Source organism: Neopelma chrysocephalum, unplaced genomic scaffold (assembly GCF_003984885.1).
Source record: "Neopelma chrysocephalum unplaced genomic scaffold, ASM398488v2 Primary Assembly neopelma1_85, whole genome shotgun sequence".
Taxonomy (NCBI): Eukaryota; Metazoa; Chordata; class Aves; order Passeriformes; family Pipridae; genus Neopelma; species Neopelma chrysocephalum.
The window spans coordinates 6,136,189-6,152,143 of record NW_020897747.1 but is presented as its reverse complement, the minus strand read 5'-3'; the positions used below and the strand labels follow the sequence as shown (position 1 = coordinate 6,152,143).

The window sequence follows — 15,955 nt, the reverse complement described above, 5'->3', positions numbered from 1 at the left end:
TCCCAAAAAAAAGTACCCCTAATTTTGTTGTAGTTATTGGGTTTGGTCGGTTGGGGTTTGCTTGTTGTTTTTTTTGGTTTTTTTTTTTTGCTGCAGACCTCCAGACTATGCTCAAAACTAGTGTGCTGATCACTTGCATCCATTGAAGTTGTCAAAACACTGTGCAGGAACGATACTGACAATTTCTGTTCTCTCAGGCATTTTTTAGGTTGGCTAATTACATTCTCTCTGTCTAAATTTCCCCTGCAGCTTCTGAAAGAGATTATTTCCTTCTACCTCCCCACATAAACATTTTCGCAGTTTCACCTCATGCTGTTAAATAAGCCAAAATATATTCCAACCTAGAAGAAGATATATTTCAGGTACAATAGAGAAAGGAAATAGAATTTTTTTTGTTTGTTTGTTTGTTTATTTCACTGCTTCTTGGAAATGTTTATGATTAAAAAAGAAAATTCTTATCTTCATCAGAAGGAAATTTCTGAAATCCTTCACTTTTTTTTTCCCCTAGGTTTAAAAATAGTCTACCAGTCTGGTTATCACTGAACACATCTGCACTGTATAAAATCCATAATGCATGCAATTCAGAGACCTGGATTTGACATTCCCTCTTCCCTTAGGATTATTTTTCCTACCAGATCCTTCAGATTCCTTCTATTTTTCTCTACTTTTTATTATTACTTCTATTATGCCTTGAAGTTGTCTTTCCCAAAGATTACGGCATACTTGGAAAAGCAGTATTTTTAATCTTCCATGCCTTATTAAAAAATCCAAAAAGTCCTCTAAAAATACTGATCAAATCCAGTTTCAGGAACAGATGACGTAATCCTGTAACAGAGAGATTTAGATAATCAGTCCATAAAACACTTTGCACTGTTATCTTATACCAGCTGCGACTGGCTACCAGGTGTTTTCCAACCTGCTTGCATGTATTTCTGTATGTTTTTTTGCAGGACACTCACCATTGACTAAAAAAATTGACAATGAAAAGTCTTTCAGAAAAATCCAAGCTACAAATACTTTGAAATACTCTTTTCAATCTAAAACCTTCTTGTTAGTAGGTTTAGATTATTCTTCTCAGTCTGCAGGGAAACAAATCCACAACATCAACATCCACAAAACACATCTACTCTCAAAAATGCATGTTCTCACCCCATAGAGCACTCTCTCATCCTAGCTTGCTTGTCTAAACAGCAAAAACACAATTTGCTGTGTGCCAGCAGTGCTGGTTGCTTGATGCCAAGTCCCTTTTAAATGCTTTTGCTAGCCGAGAAAATTTTTAAAAATGACAGTCAAATGATGGAGCAGTGATGAACTATAGCTCGGTTCTTTACTTTTGTTTTGTTTTTTTTTTTTCTTGGCAGGTCTTTGAAGAGAGGAGCAACTAGCCTTTAAGAGCAAAAGAAGCCATGCATAAAAAAACAGGGCTTTTTTTTTTCCTTCTCTCAGTTCCCTGAATGATGTCAGGATTGCTCCTTTGCTTTCAAAGGGAAATACCCAAGGCCACGGAGAAGGAAAACAGAACAGACATGCAACTGGGCAAGCAAGGTCTGAAGGGCAGTGATTATCTGTGTCTGAAAAATATGAGGTTTGAAGCTCTATTTGCACTTGCTAAAGGGAGTTACAGAAAAGGTAGGAAGGAAGAAAAGGATCTTCAAGACTTCAGCTGGTCAATTCAAACTAGGCTTATCAGATCAATATCTATGATGTCTTCATAGAGCTCTGGTAGTGAAAATGAGTGGTGGGATAGGCACTTTCTAAGAGCACGGCTGAAAGAGTGACCAGAAAGAGAAGAATATGTTGAAGAACACAAATAAAAGGCCTTTAGAATTAATAACAGTGGGTAGCACTTACAAATACCTCCAACACCCAGAGTGATGAAAACATTCTCCAGTCATTGTTTGATATTTCACATGAAATCATTTGGGAAGGGGTCTCAATCTCTGTTGTGCATGTGCCCATCACAGGACAGACTACTCTGTCTGTCTGGCAGGGAAAGAGGCAGCTACAGCCAGGGTGAACCTAACCTACAACCCCTGTACCCACTGTATTCTCACTTACCATGTGACTACAGGAAGGCTCTCACTTCTTTACTCCCCTGCAATATGGTGGCAATGAATGACATTCCTGATCCCAGACACTACCGAGGACCAGAATGATATACAAGTAGTGAGGTCCAGAGAAGGAAGACATTCCCTGTGTAGTTGTGCATAAGACTGTCAGTCTAGTTCAAAGAGAACTTGTTTGGGTTGTCAAAGCACCAAAGATAGCCAAAAAGCACACTAAATACAAATATTCACAGGCTGGAGGGGTAAAAGGGCACTTCCACATATTCATAGAGGGGAAAACCTTACCTTTGCTGTTGTCCACACATCAGTGAGGTAGAACATTTTGTCTGGATTGAAACACATTAAAAAGGAGACTTGCATATAGAGAGTATTCACTGAAGGCCCTTGCTGAGAGCTGGGTACCTGCCTGACCTCCTGTGAAAATCACTTCTCCATTACACATTCTCCACCATTAAGGCTGTCTCTGGTCATGACCACCCTGTCCCCAGAGAACCCCGGGAAAGAACCCTCATGAGATGAAACTCTGACCAGAAGGAAGAAACGTGGACTAATTTCACTTTTGATTAAATTCAAGTTGGACCACAGCACCCTTCAGTGTGAAAGATTGGACAGATTACTGAGTAATATTTTATGACATTTAGGAATGGATTTTTCAAAAGGATGAGACGTTTATTTTTCTCTCAGGTTTTGCATTTTAAGGAAAGAACAACCCTTCCACTGCTTAGGTTTTGAAAGTAGGTAAACTTAGAGAGAGAGTGTTTTCATTTGTATTTTTAAACTATCCCCCTCTCCAGCAAAAAGAATGTTGTTTTTTACTTTTGATAAATTTGATTCACTTATTCACATTTTCATAACATATTATTGCATCAAGCCTAGGAAATATCTTTTTACTAAAAGACATGTTTTTTTCCATCTCAAGTGGTAGAGACCATATATCTCTCACATAATAATAATAACAATATACAAGAGTATATAGTATAATGTAGTACCTATTCATATAATTCCAAACAGAACATACACACACAGCTTTACTGTAGCTGTAATGTAGATATATTGAATAATATTAACCTTCTTTATAGTGGGAACCTACTTTTTATTATGCACATGAATTGACTATTAATAAAAACTGTTTGCACTTACACAGCACCTCATCCAAAAAAACTCTGGGATTTTCTCAGTGAAATATGTTTCTGTTTTACAGAAGTCAAGAGCTACCGCTTTCAAATGCAAAGCTTCAATACAGCTTTTTCAAAGTTATGTGGCAAACTGGGAAGCCAAATCAGGTAAAGAAATAAACACTTAAATTATAGATTATTAAAAATTTTTACATTTGTTAAAGTCACCTCTTCACTGCTTTGGGGAAATAAAACTCCTACAGATATGAATCTAATTCAGTTAACTTGAATACTGACATCTGTTGAGATGTAATGACACAGGTTTTAGTCACATAAGAAAAGCATTCCAAGTTCCTGACAGGCTGTTCTAAACTATATTGAAGTCTGTGCCCCTTTTGCTGGTAGCTGAATTAAGCTGAAGGATGCCCTGGGCTGTGCCAACCTATCATTTGTAGGATACAAGACACACATAGTCCAAGCCTAAGCTTTATTCACGTTGGGATCCTACTCACCAACCCATGGGTGTTTTGTCATGGAGGTGCCCTAGCGAAATGTAACTATACACAGATTTGGTTATAACTACATGTCTTTAGGGACCCAGATAAAGAAAGAATCTAAACCTTGACTCATACTGACTTAGCTCCACGAGGCTACATTGCTGAATATGCAAACCTGTTACATTGCATCTGTTGTCCAAAAGGCGGAAAAACCAGCTAAACTCATACTGCCTGCAGATCCTGCCTGGTTGCAAACACCATCAACATGCTCAAAGAGCCACTTCATGGCTGACTTTTCTGATCAACATCAACCATTTGGTGATTACCAATCACATGCTATTAGCTTAGAATATCCTCACTGAAAGCAAGGGAATCCTCAGGCCCAAAGAAGTGGGTTTTTTTTCTCCCTGAGTTTCCTTTTAGCACAGACTCATCATGTTTCCAAGTCTCACCTTTAGGGTGGGCTTAGATTCACTCTTGAAAGACACTGATTGCAGTGACAGTCATATAAGAGCAGCTGTATGTTGCACAATTTTAGCAGTTCTAACATCGCAGAAGCAGACTGAACTATGGACAAATGCTGGAATCTGGAACCCTTCCAGAAATTACCCAGCCTTAGACATTTTATACTCACAACTCTACTAGTGCTTTGCAGCAGGTTTGGGTTTTTTTTGCTTTTATACCTACCCCTTGTTTACTACATCTGTAACCACAGCCTCAATCTGAACAGCTAATGGCATGAGCCTAATTACAAGGTAAACAGGTAGGTTGGCACATCTTAAAAATAATACATAATTCTTTTTACTTATCTGCCTCTGGGCTTGTGGGTCTCTGCTGTGACAAGCATAGCACATGCTGCTAGCTCATTGAGATACACTGCTTGATCATTATCAACCACCAGGAGAGAAAAATGCTTCCATCAATATTCTCTGATAGTTTTTATTTAGAGGATGTAAGCTGCAGAGATACTGCAGGAAGAAAAGTACACCATCAGCTTAGATATGTGATGTCAGAGAATAAATAGCATATACCTGCACTCATAGTAAGGTTAAAACTGAAAAGGGACTTTTTGATTACCTAGAACTGGAATTAATAGACATTTGCGTTAAACAAGGCAACTCACATGTTTTAGAGTTACTTTTCAGGTTGTCTGCAAAAACAGGAAAATGGTACATACACTCCTAAGACCTTTAAAAAGTCTTAAATGGAAATACTTGTCTCAATACAGCAGGAACCCCTGTGCCATCCAGTATCTGCTACCTTCCTCCTAATGCTGCCAATGACAGCTCCTGTCAGAAAGATGTAAAAGTTAAGCAAAAGCCCAAACTCAGACCAACACAGCTAGACAGGCTTACAGAAGGTGAAGATGATGTTTCTATAATTAAAATGTGACTACAAGCTTCAGGCCAAAGTCAAACATTCTTTAGACATCAGTAATCTGCACTAAGGACAGCATCACCAGCTGGTCGAGGGAGGTGATTGTGCTGCTCAGCTCTGCACTGGTGCAGCCTCACCTCGACTTCTGTGTGCAGTTTTGGGCACCAAAATATAAGAAAGATATTAAGCTATTAGAGAGTGTTCAAAGGAGGGCTATAAAGACAGTGAAGAGCCTTGAGAGGAAGCTGTATAAGGAGCAGTTGAGGTCACTTGGTCTGTTCAGCCTGGAGGAGACTGAGGGGACACCTCATTGCAGTTACAACTTCCTTGTCTTATTTACGTCTTCTGATGGCGAGAAGAGGGGGAAAAAACAAACCAAACAACCCCCTACAGAGACAGGTAGAGGTTTGAGTTTATTCTAGGGAAATTTCAACCCCTTCTATAACAGATTTTTTATTTTTACTTTCCCATAATATATGAAATAGTATCTAGCAGAGTTTGACAAATCTATTCCTGCAGTTAATAAAGACTACAGTTAAGAAAGTTTTATTTTTCCAGATTTCTTAAACACAAAAATCAATCTTGAGCCTGATTCACATCTAAAATAACCTTTTAGAACTTGCAAAAGCAAACAAGCAAACAAAAAGAACAATAAAGTCCAACATGGTATAAAGGACTGTCAGAATTTCAAATTATTGGTAGCCTTGTTCTGCGGATGATACTGGAAAAGTGGTTCTCTGAATTGGTAGAAAGATGGAACTAAAGGTAAAACCAAAATGCACATGCAACACCTTCCTAGAACCTAGGATCCTCCTTGGACCAGAAAAGAAAGGTTGTATCTCCTGTTACTTCTCAACAGTAAAGCTACTCAGTGGCTGTTCACAGGTTTGGCTCATTTAAATCCCATCTAGTGGAAGCAAAAAAGGCCATTTTCAAGTCACTGTGAGGAAGGAAATTTAATCTTTCATCAAATTCTACTAAAGGAAGAATATGGGTGCAGGAAAAGCACTGTTCATAATTCCAGTTATTCAAGATATCACATAGAGTTTTGTATGTAAAAAAAAAAAATAGTTCTTGGTCTTACCCATACACATTTCTAGAACAACTTGTGACTTATATAAGTCACCAAGTGTAAAGTCATTTGGTGCCAACTGGTAAATTAACGTCTTGATAATTATTTTACTTAGATAAGAAGGCATGGAAATCATGCTGCACAAAAGTGTCCAAGTATGGTCCACTAACTTAATAGAATATTAAAAGACTTTAGCAAAATGAGTGAATAAGCAACCAAACCAGACTGCCTTATAACAAAAACAAAAAGGGAAGAGGTCTGCACTTATTAGACAAGGAGAAACTAACAGGTATTACACCAGCTTATGCACTACATGGCCATCTTCTAAGCAAGTCAAATTCTTTTGCAATTAGGCTTATGCAATTGAATAAACTAGATTTTTTAGAATTCTTCATTGCAATGATTTAGAAACATCTGGACAACTTAGCAATGTCTGTTTAATAGCTAGCCATCTATACCATAAGACTGTGTACTATGCCGGACTAAAAACTGAATTGCTTTCTGTGATAACACTTTTTTCCTTTAGAATAGTTGAGGGTTTGGCAATAGATTGAACATAGAAAGTTTTCATACAACCTCAAAGATCCCAAACAAGAAGAGATGACAAAAGGCAGACACTTGAACACTTTTTTTTAAATCCTGATTTTTCAGAAAAAAACATATTCTGGCAGATGTCTGAGCAACTCTCCAAACAAATATGTTCAATAATGAAAAAGCCCTCCACACTCAATCAGCAGTCATTTCTACTCTCACAAATTCCATCTGAAAGAGGAAACAAGTTGGTGGAAAGAACTAATAAGCACAAAAGTATAATTTTTTACAGCAAGAGTCTTAACCACAATGTGCAGCTTTGCTACTAGCAATGCAGTATTCACAGTCTTTGGTTCCAGTGGATTGTAATACAAAGGACAGGCCTTGAGGGTCAAGAGACTTGTCAAGTACAGCTCTTCCTCCCCTCAACTTCCAGAGCACTGTAGTTAAGTACTAGCAAGCCCACAGCATATTTGTTCCTTCAGTTTCTGGCAAATCTTTTCTGTGAATAATTGGGGCACGTTAGCTGAAGGAAGAAAACAAAAAGAGGAAGTAAGCCAGCCGTGCCATCATGTGAAACATATCTGTTCTTTCCCTTGGATTTCCTTACAGTCCTGATGACAAGCGAAAGAGAGATTAAATTAAAAGTCTCATTAAAATGATGTTGTTGTCCCCAAGGTGTACACATACATGTTTTGGAATTGTCACTCTTGTTATCTTTAGCAAAGTTTCAGTAATAAAGGAAAGGAGATGAAAACCCAACAAGTTCTACCAGGCAAAGAGCCAGGGCTCCAATTACAGCAAGCACTATGGGAATAAAAGTAATAGATTGTAATTGGTGCCCAAGGGGGAAGGTCAGTCTCTTTGAAACAATGGGGTCTTTGGTGGTAATTGAGTGAATGCTCCTGTGAGAGCTTGCAAATGTCAGAAACACACTTGGAAACAGCAGCAAAAGGAAAGGTTTGGCATCCCAGAACACATGGAAGAGTTTTGCTGGTAGAGGTATTACAGAAAGAAAAGAGTGAAACACTGTAACATTTTTTATATGATTTGGAAGATAGCTCTTGGCTCCAAGGTTTGAAATGTCAGACATAGTTTCAAAAAGTATTAGAGAAATGTATTTATTTATTTTCAAGATTAAAAAGGAATACTGCAGTGCACACTGGTGTTAGACACACGGGGGTCTGGGGCTCAAAAACAGAATCATGAAAGTGATTAAGAATGTAATTTAAGTACCATTATTGTGTTCCACTGTTTTCATTAAGAGTTTATCTTGGCAAATCTCTAAAGAATTTTAAAAGGAAACATTTCAAAACAAAATGGTTTTAGCTTTTCATCCCCAAAACATTGCTATTTTAACATCAATCTCTTCAAGACAGAAAAGCCTTAGATGACCCCAGCAGAAAAAACCGTAATGTTTTGAATAGGAGTAAGTGCTTTCAACCAATATGAATTTTTTGTCTAAATAACAAAATCCATTATTCATAATATTCTATATGTAATAGAAAACTTTGCAAATTTGATTCTTTCTTGTCAAATAATATGTTGATTTAAATGTTTCATTTCTTTTGAAACTATTTCCCCTCCTCCAGTTTTCAAACTGCACTATCAGTTTTAAAAAAAACAACAAAAGTATGTTGGTTCACAAATTTATGGTAACTGTTGGCCATACTCAGAATTTACTATTAAGTATTTCTCATCAAATCTTCACGTGTTCTTCTCAGCAAGCATACACAGAAACACTGTGAAGGTACGAGTGTGCCCTGATAGTTCTTTTTGAACATATTTTGGTCTAGTTGGTTAAACTCACTACATCACCCTTAGCACTGTCTCCAATGATTGCCATCATCAGTGCTATGCTACCTCAACAGCTGCCACTCCTTTGTTCTCACTTATGCCTAAAACATTTATCTTTGCAGAAATACTGGCAGTATTTCTGAACAATGTAGAAGAGATTCCTCCACAGAAACACTGAGTTTGTGCACATTTGTGGGAGACTCGTGCCCATCTGAAAGCCACAGGCAAATAGAGGGATAATTCTATGTGTTCCTACCCACAGCCTCCCTATGCCATTACTCTCAAAGCTGCAGTAAGCATTGTATTTTCCTTGCTCCCCAAGTTATATGCCCTTTCTAAATGTTTTAATTCCATTTTTGCTTACTAATGAGGAAGAGTTGGAGAGATGGGAACCAAAAGATGTAATAGAAAAGATACAGATTACAGTGCCTCATTTTCAGTAAGTTTTGACCCTTGAATTCTCTGTTTTGTGTTAACCTTGAGTCTTTTTTTTTATTATTTATTCTTCTGGCTATGGGAAATCTCTCTCTGTTCTTGCAAAAGAAACCCAAGCCTTTTATTTAGTAGCACTAAAAGGAAAAGGTCATTTATGGCTTTTGCAATACCTTTTTCATACCAGACACTGAATGATTTCCATTTTCTCCAAGAAGCCTGGCTGCTTCCTCAAGGACCTCTTCCTTTCAATATGATATATGAGTCATCACTTGTTGGTCTCCAATTCTCGTGCTATTTGCATACAAGTCAAATTCCACATTTTCTTAGCAGTAGACAACTTTATAATTACACTCATTAATCTTTGCCATCACTCCCCTCTCTGCATTTACTAGCACTTATCAATCAGAAGTTTCATAATCAAGAATATTTTTCTTCTTTATTTTCTTCACCTTTTTCTGCTTGTACTCCAAGTACAGCTAGACAAAAGGCAAAACACTCAATCATCCTGTCATTTAGTCATTCCTTTCTTCATAACAACATATCTAAACTACAGGAGTGAGCAGTTGCGATCTGCTGATAAACACACCCTACAGATTACCCTATCTGCCAATTAACAGATACTACTTTTTTTGCAAGCCTAGCAAGGGATAGCTGAGCTCAGAGCTCCTGTGGTCAATACTCATACCACATTCGTTATTTTTTACATGATCATTTCCAATGCACAAGAGAACAGCCATCATATGATTATGTCACAGTATCCCTTTAAGGTGAACTTCTGAAGTTGTATAGTATAAAGACAACTTCCACACTTCGTGACCAAAGAAGTATGCTCCTACCACAACACATCAGCAAAAGGATATAAAAGTGAGATTTAGTTATGTATCTTTAATAGCTCCAAATCCAGAAGGTAACTGAAAGCAATCCCGCTGCACATATTTTTAGCCCAACTTTATGGGACATTCAACAAACTGATTTTCAACTGCTTGGGTCTATTTTTCAGAGGAAAAAAAATCAATATTATGGCAAGTGGCTTTCTTCCTGGTTTAAACAGCCTGTCTTACTTATTGAAATGCATGGAGCTACAAGTTTGACAATAAGACAGGTTTGCTCTGTAATTAGACACATTCTCGCACTACCATCAATCTCAGCTGCCTGTATTTGGTCTACAACTAAAAACATATCACTCCTCTGCTCCATGAGCTGCTTGCATATATCCTCCCTAGCCAGAAGGTATTTCATCTGTTCCAGAATACTGGTAAATCATGGAGGAATTAAAAAGGGATAAAAAAATTGAAGGACATTCAACAAGAGATTACCTTGCATAAATTTTAACTGTTCGGTTTGTGGAAAACAGGGGACAGAGTCAGAATGGAAAGAATATCTTTGAAACCCTCCCAAGCCTGGGTGAATCTTAGCTCTAAAGCTGAATTCCATGGCTTATACCTCCCTATCATTAGTTTCAACACTCAGTGCGCCCTTGGAGACTTCTGTGAGATACAATGGCATATTGTAGTGCTACTTTGAGTGGGAAAATATCAAAACTGCCACTATTTTTGATAGGTTTACAAGAGCAGAAGTGGAAGAAATGGCTTTTGATTTCACTTCATATCCAAGAAGAGACAGGGAAGTAGAATAATGGCAAGGGTTTTGTGTGTAAATGGCTATTGTGAGAGCTGTCATATACTGTAGCCATGAATCAGAAAGTTTGGTAGCAAATATTGGCAGACACTTCAAAAGCAAAAATATTCACTTTGAAAGATGAGGCTCTGCCTTCACTCTGTTAACATGGACCAAATGCTTGCTAATTATTGGTTTTCCCATGAACCTGGTATGAAAGACTAACAATAGAGCACTAGCTTTATGGTCACTCCAGTTTACATGTCTTCATGGACTTCAGAAAAACTACTGAACTGCAGCTCTGCTAGATCATATCCAACAGATGTGAGGAACAATCTACCTTTCTAAACTAATGAAAAATTTTTGCTTTATCCTTGTTTTCATATGAGATGAGAGGCAGTCTTCTGAAATGGAAATCAAGTCTACATTTGTTTATGTGGTTCACAGGTAGGTACCCTTGAACCTAAAGATATTACAAGCAAAAGTGAAAACTGTAATTGCATTAACCCAAGGACATCCCAAGATTATCAGATTTTCCAGTTACCACCACCAGAGGCTTGTAATAGCAGTCAACTTAATCCATCATTACTGTTGAACTGCAGAAAATTAAAGATTCTTAATTGGCAGTGTGAGATGTCTCTCCTCCCCCGGGTCGTGAACTCTTTACATGTGTATAGTGTTATCAGAAGTCCATTGAATCACTCCTGCAATCCAAAATAATTCTCTTGTAGGTTCAAGATTTCAACTCTTTTCTGATGAGGTGAAATTTTAAGCTAAAACTGCTGAACAAAACAGATTTAGACTGCCATATTTAGAGAAAAGAAAGAGGTGAAGAAGAACCCCTATGTTCTCCCACTGGAAGACCACTTGATTAAAGGATTCTTCATGTACCATCCTACGCTATACAACAAGGTTTAATCCAAACAGAAGTTTTTATTTGATCAATTTTTTGTTTTGATCTGCAAAATACTGCACTACAAGGTGGTTCCTCTCTTTTGTATGAGAAGACTTGCATTAAACATCTACTACAACATGAAAAAAACCCCAAACAAACAAACAAAAAACCCACAAAAAACCCAAACAAACCAAAATAAAAAAACACAACAAAAAGAAAACCAACCTAAACCAAAATGAACCAACCAAACAAAACCCCCCCTCAAAAAAAGACAAAAAAACCACCACAGCCATAGAACACCAAACAATTCCAACCATTCACATCTGTGAGACGATACCTTTTTGGTCTCTTATGACTGTCTCTTTGAAGGCTGTACTCACAGCCTGCAGCTAACAAGGGCCTTTCCTTCCAAATGAAAAGAGAGAGTAAGAAAATAATTGATTTTATCTCAGCAAGAGTGGACTGCAATCATACATTGGGTTATTGGCATGATGGATAGACCTGGATTTCCCACTGTGCCTAATTTGCTAAGGATTGCCATCCCTTGACCACCACAGGATCTCACTCTCCAGTGAGGCATGCTTAGAGCTCTGCTGAGCTCTAAGCTCTCCAATACAAACAGAGAGCCTTCACACTACAATTTACAGAGGCCTACAAGGAGGACACCACTGGAAATAACTGTTTTTCCTTGACTGAAAAAATCAAGACCTGCCATCACATCAGAGTTCTGAAAGCTTCCATAGTGAGACAGGTCAGAGAGAGGATACTTACAAGTGTTCCCAATCTGATTTTAGCAACTGAGGGTAGCAGACTCTAGAGAAAGAGCAAGGTTAGGTAGAACTGTTCATCTCTACAGACATTTGCCCTAACTCTCCGAAGAGCAGGTGCAAAGGTGAGTGTAAAGCACAGAGTTCTGGGTCTTACCCTTTAAACAAATGGGCAGTTTATGTTCCAAAACCAGGAGTTCCTTAAAGCAAATCAACTCATCTGATACCACAGGATAGAAAGTAGCACTCAATCATTTCTATTTCAGCTAATAAGGGTAAATCTTCTACAGTCTTGACTAACAGAAACATCTGCCAACTATTCTGTGCACCACCACCCCCCAATGCTAGAAAGAACAGAAGGTTAAGCTGTCATTCCTTTCATTTCCTTTCATTTAAAACTCATTAATAGAAATAAACTTTAAGTAGTTGGGGATCTAGCCAGCACTGAAACCCATGCAATTATATTTACAATAAATATCTTCTATCTTGGAGCTACACACACAACAGGACAGTGCTTAACACACTGTGATAAAGGTGCTAAACTCAAGCACTAAAAATAAAGGAAGAGGGAGACATCTGTAGTCCATTCATCTTTAAAGGAGGGGGGAGGGAAGAGGACACTGTACTGCACAGCAATTAAAATCTGAACCATTGCAGGAATAAAGGGAAAAATCAAGGCAAGCTTGAAGAAAGGAAGAGAGAAAATAAAACAAACACAAAAAACATACCACAAAAATTCAAACTCACAGGAAATATCTGATGCACTAGTCCTATTAATAGCATAAAAGTTACTGGCAGATACTATCACTCAGCATTTTATTAATTAACTGAAGATACACAGATACAAGGGGCTTGAAAGTACAAAGAACGAATGGGCTGCACAAACTGGCTCTCTGCAAAGAACGCAGTGTGCTTCCTACAAGGATGCAGTGTCTAAATTAGGCAGCAGCACCTTCTGTGTCCAAGAAAATCTCTAGTTAAACAAATTGTAGAGTCCCCACCACCACTCATTCACTTTTTATGTGTGTATGTCTATGGTTTTCCATGAAATTGGTAAAAACAACCTATCTGAAGGGCTTTTACAAAGAAAGACTCTAAAACAGTGCATGTGAGCTCCTAGGAAAATGACGGACACACTTCTGTGAAAACGGATTTTCAAGATATCTACTTGGATTTCTATTGTGGTTTAGTTTTTAACCCATCAGCATTATGCCCAAGCAGTATTTCTTCACGTAGAAGCATGCAAATAATTTTCTTTCCCTTCACAAAAGGCTCTATGAACCTAACAAATAAACCAATGTTGACATACCTAAGCCTAGGGATTTATTGCACATTGGGGATTCTCTCTTCTGGAGACTTGTTGACAAATACTCAGACAGGCTCTGTGTCTTTGGCAAGATCCATGTGTAACATTTTTTCGCCTGATCCGTGTCATCAGTCATATGACCAGGTAGCACAGTAATTCAGTGTAAGGAGAGAATACTAAAAAACTGTTTCCATTTCTCGTTGCCAGGGCTTATACATTGCTATGTTAGTCACCATTTTCTATCATTTCCTTCAGAAAATACTGCAATTCAGAAAAATACCAAGCAATAGCAATATATCTTCAGTTTAAATTGTAAATAACGGTTGACTTTGTTCTGATTTTTGTTTTCAAAGCACCCTTTTGCAACATGACATTGCCTACAATGGTTGGTTAAAGGATTTAAATTTGTTCAATAAAGAAACAAGAATTGGCAGTCAGAAGCTTTTAGAAATAAATTGGCATTCATGGGCTGTGGGAAGCTTTGCAAATACTGGGTATTTATAGACACTTCTTTTTTTCCTAGATGTAGAAGAGGAAATAAATTATAACAAACAATATATTTAACACATGTTGTCATTTGTTACTTTCCAAAATGTAAAAATAATCAGAAATTCATTAACAAATCTATTAATTATTTTAATAAATCCAGTTACATGCATTCTACAGTTCACTGTTCCTACTGCTCTGCTTTGCAAAGAACAGACAAGACATACATAGATGATACACTTGTTTTTTTCATTAGAAGCAATCACTCTTGAGTCAGCTAAGTTCAAAATTTAAACGCTAAAAGAATTTCTTTTTTCCAAAATAAGGCAGCTTCAGCAAGTTAACTACATGCTGACCCCACTTATGGATCACTGCTGTAGCAAGGTCTCATATCCAGTAACGTCAAGAGAAAAAATGCACCATTTCTTATCCACTACAGAAGAAGCCTTTTGTCTCTGCTAAGGAATGCCTTGTGGAACAAAGGACATCAAAGGCCGCAGGTGTAGTCAGAAAAATCAGCACATATAACACATATTTAGGGAAAATACAGTTAGCATTTGCCAGTATTAACTGCAGCAGTGTATAAACCCTTCACGTGAAGAGCTGAGTGTTACAAAATTCACAGAGTTTAGAATAGTTGAGATCCACATTTTAAAACAATTTCTGCAGCTACCCAGCCTACATTAGTGAAACAAGATGCAACTTTCAGTGACCAAAATTTCTGAAAGTGTTACCAAAATTTCAGGGGAGAAGAGGGGATCGGGTCTCAGGATCCACAGATTTTTACTGAAAATGTTTTTGGTGGCAAATTTGGAAATATGTTTCCTTCAGCTTTTCATTCCACAGCAGGTATAATAAAAACCTTGAGGTTTAATACAGAAGTGTTTTTTAGTGTGAGAACATAATGTAGCTCTACACTCTCTTCCCAGTGCCCTCTTAACCTGGGGGACTAGCTAAGTGCCTAAAGTGAAATGTTTATTGAAGGAATGGACTGATGTTCTACAGAAATAGACAGCATAAGCCAGGCCTGCAAAAGTTTCCCTGCAAGACTAATTCAGCTCCTATTGAAAGAAGTTTTGAAAAACTCAATCTTGGACCATTACATAGGTCCTCTCATCTCAAGTGTTGCAGCTTTCCTCTGGCACTCCCATATTGATTATAGGCCAATTTTAGTGCAGTCTACTGCCAGAACAGATAGTTCCACACTTCCACCTGAAAGCTTTTTCCTTTCATCTGCTTAGGTTTTGAGCTGGAAAGGGATTTGTTTTCAGGCAGATCAGTCCTCGATCCAGCTTACCAGATGGCAACACAAACAAAGGTGGCTGTGCAAGGAAGGGAAAAGGAAGGTGCAGCCAGATATGATGAAGGCTTTTCAGGGCCAGCCAGTTGGCTTAACAAGCTTGCAAAACCCTTAGTTTCTTCTTAGCCTTCTCTGCAGCACCATAGCTAAAGGATCCTACAGATTTTTCCCCAGTGAAACCCTCAGTTCTAGAGAACAGTATTATCACTCTCCAACAAATACCAGGCATGATTTTAGACAGATAGATAGATAGATAGATAGATAGAGAGAGAGAGAGAGAGAGAGAGATACAGTAATCCTCCACACCACAGTTTCTGTTTCGGGAGACCACCTTTCAAACCTTAGAGTTGAAGGACATTTAAGTGATCTGATAATTTCATTCTTTAGCTTCTAGAGGAGAGCTTCATCTTCATCAGGGGTCAGATGCAATGAGATGACATCTCTTCACTAATTTGGAACCATTTAATAGCAATTTAATCCGCTAAGCATTGTCCTCTCTGGTTAGGACAGCTCGCTCTTCCTTTCACAGTCTCAAACCATGCACAAGGACTGAAATCAAGGAATAGAAAAGTACTCCAGCCACGTTCATATTCCCTCTGGAAATGGCGTAGGGCCTTCCACCCACTGCATATGCACTGTAGCCTCCTAGCTGGTAAGTCAAGGGGACAAGGGTGCCAGCACTGCCATTTATTTA

At 38.0% G+C, this 15,955-nt stretch overlaps 1 protein-coding gene across 5 annotated transcripts in view; it reads right to left on the bottom strand.

The window, feature by feature from the left end:
* The window catches only part of SORCS1 (sortilin related VPS10 domain containing receptor 1), a 271,364-nt gene that overhangs the window by 132,192 nt on the left and 123,217 nt on the right, over window positions 1-15,955 (bottom strand). The gene's annotated exons all lie outside the window — the stretch shown is intronic.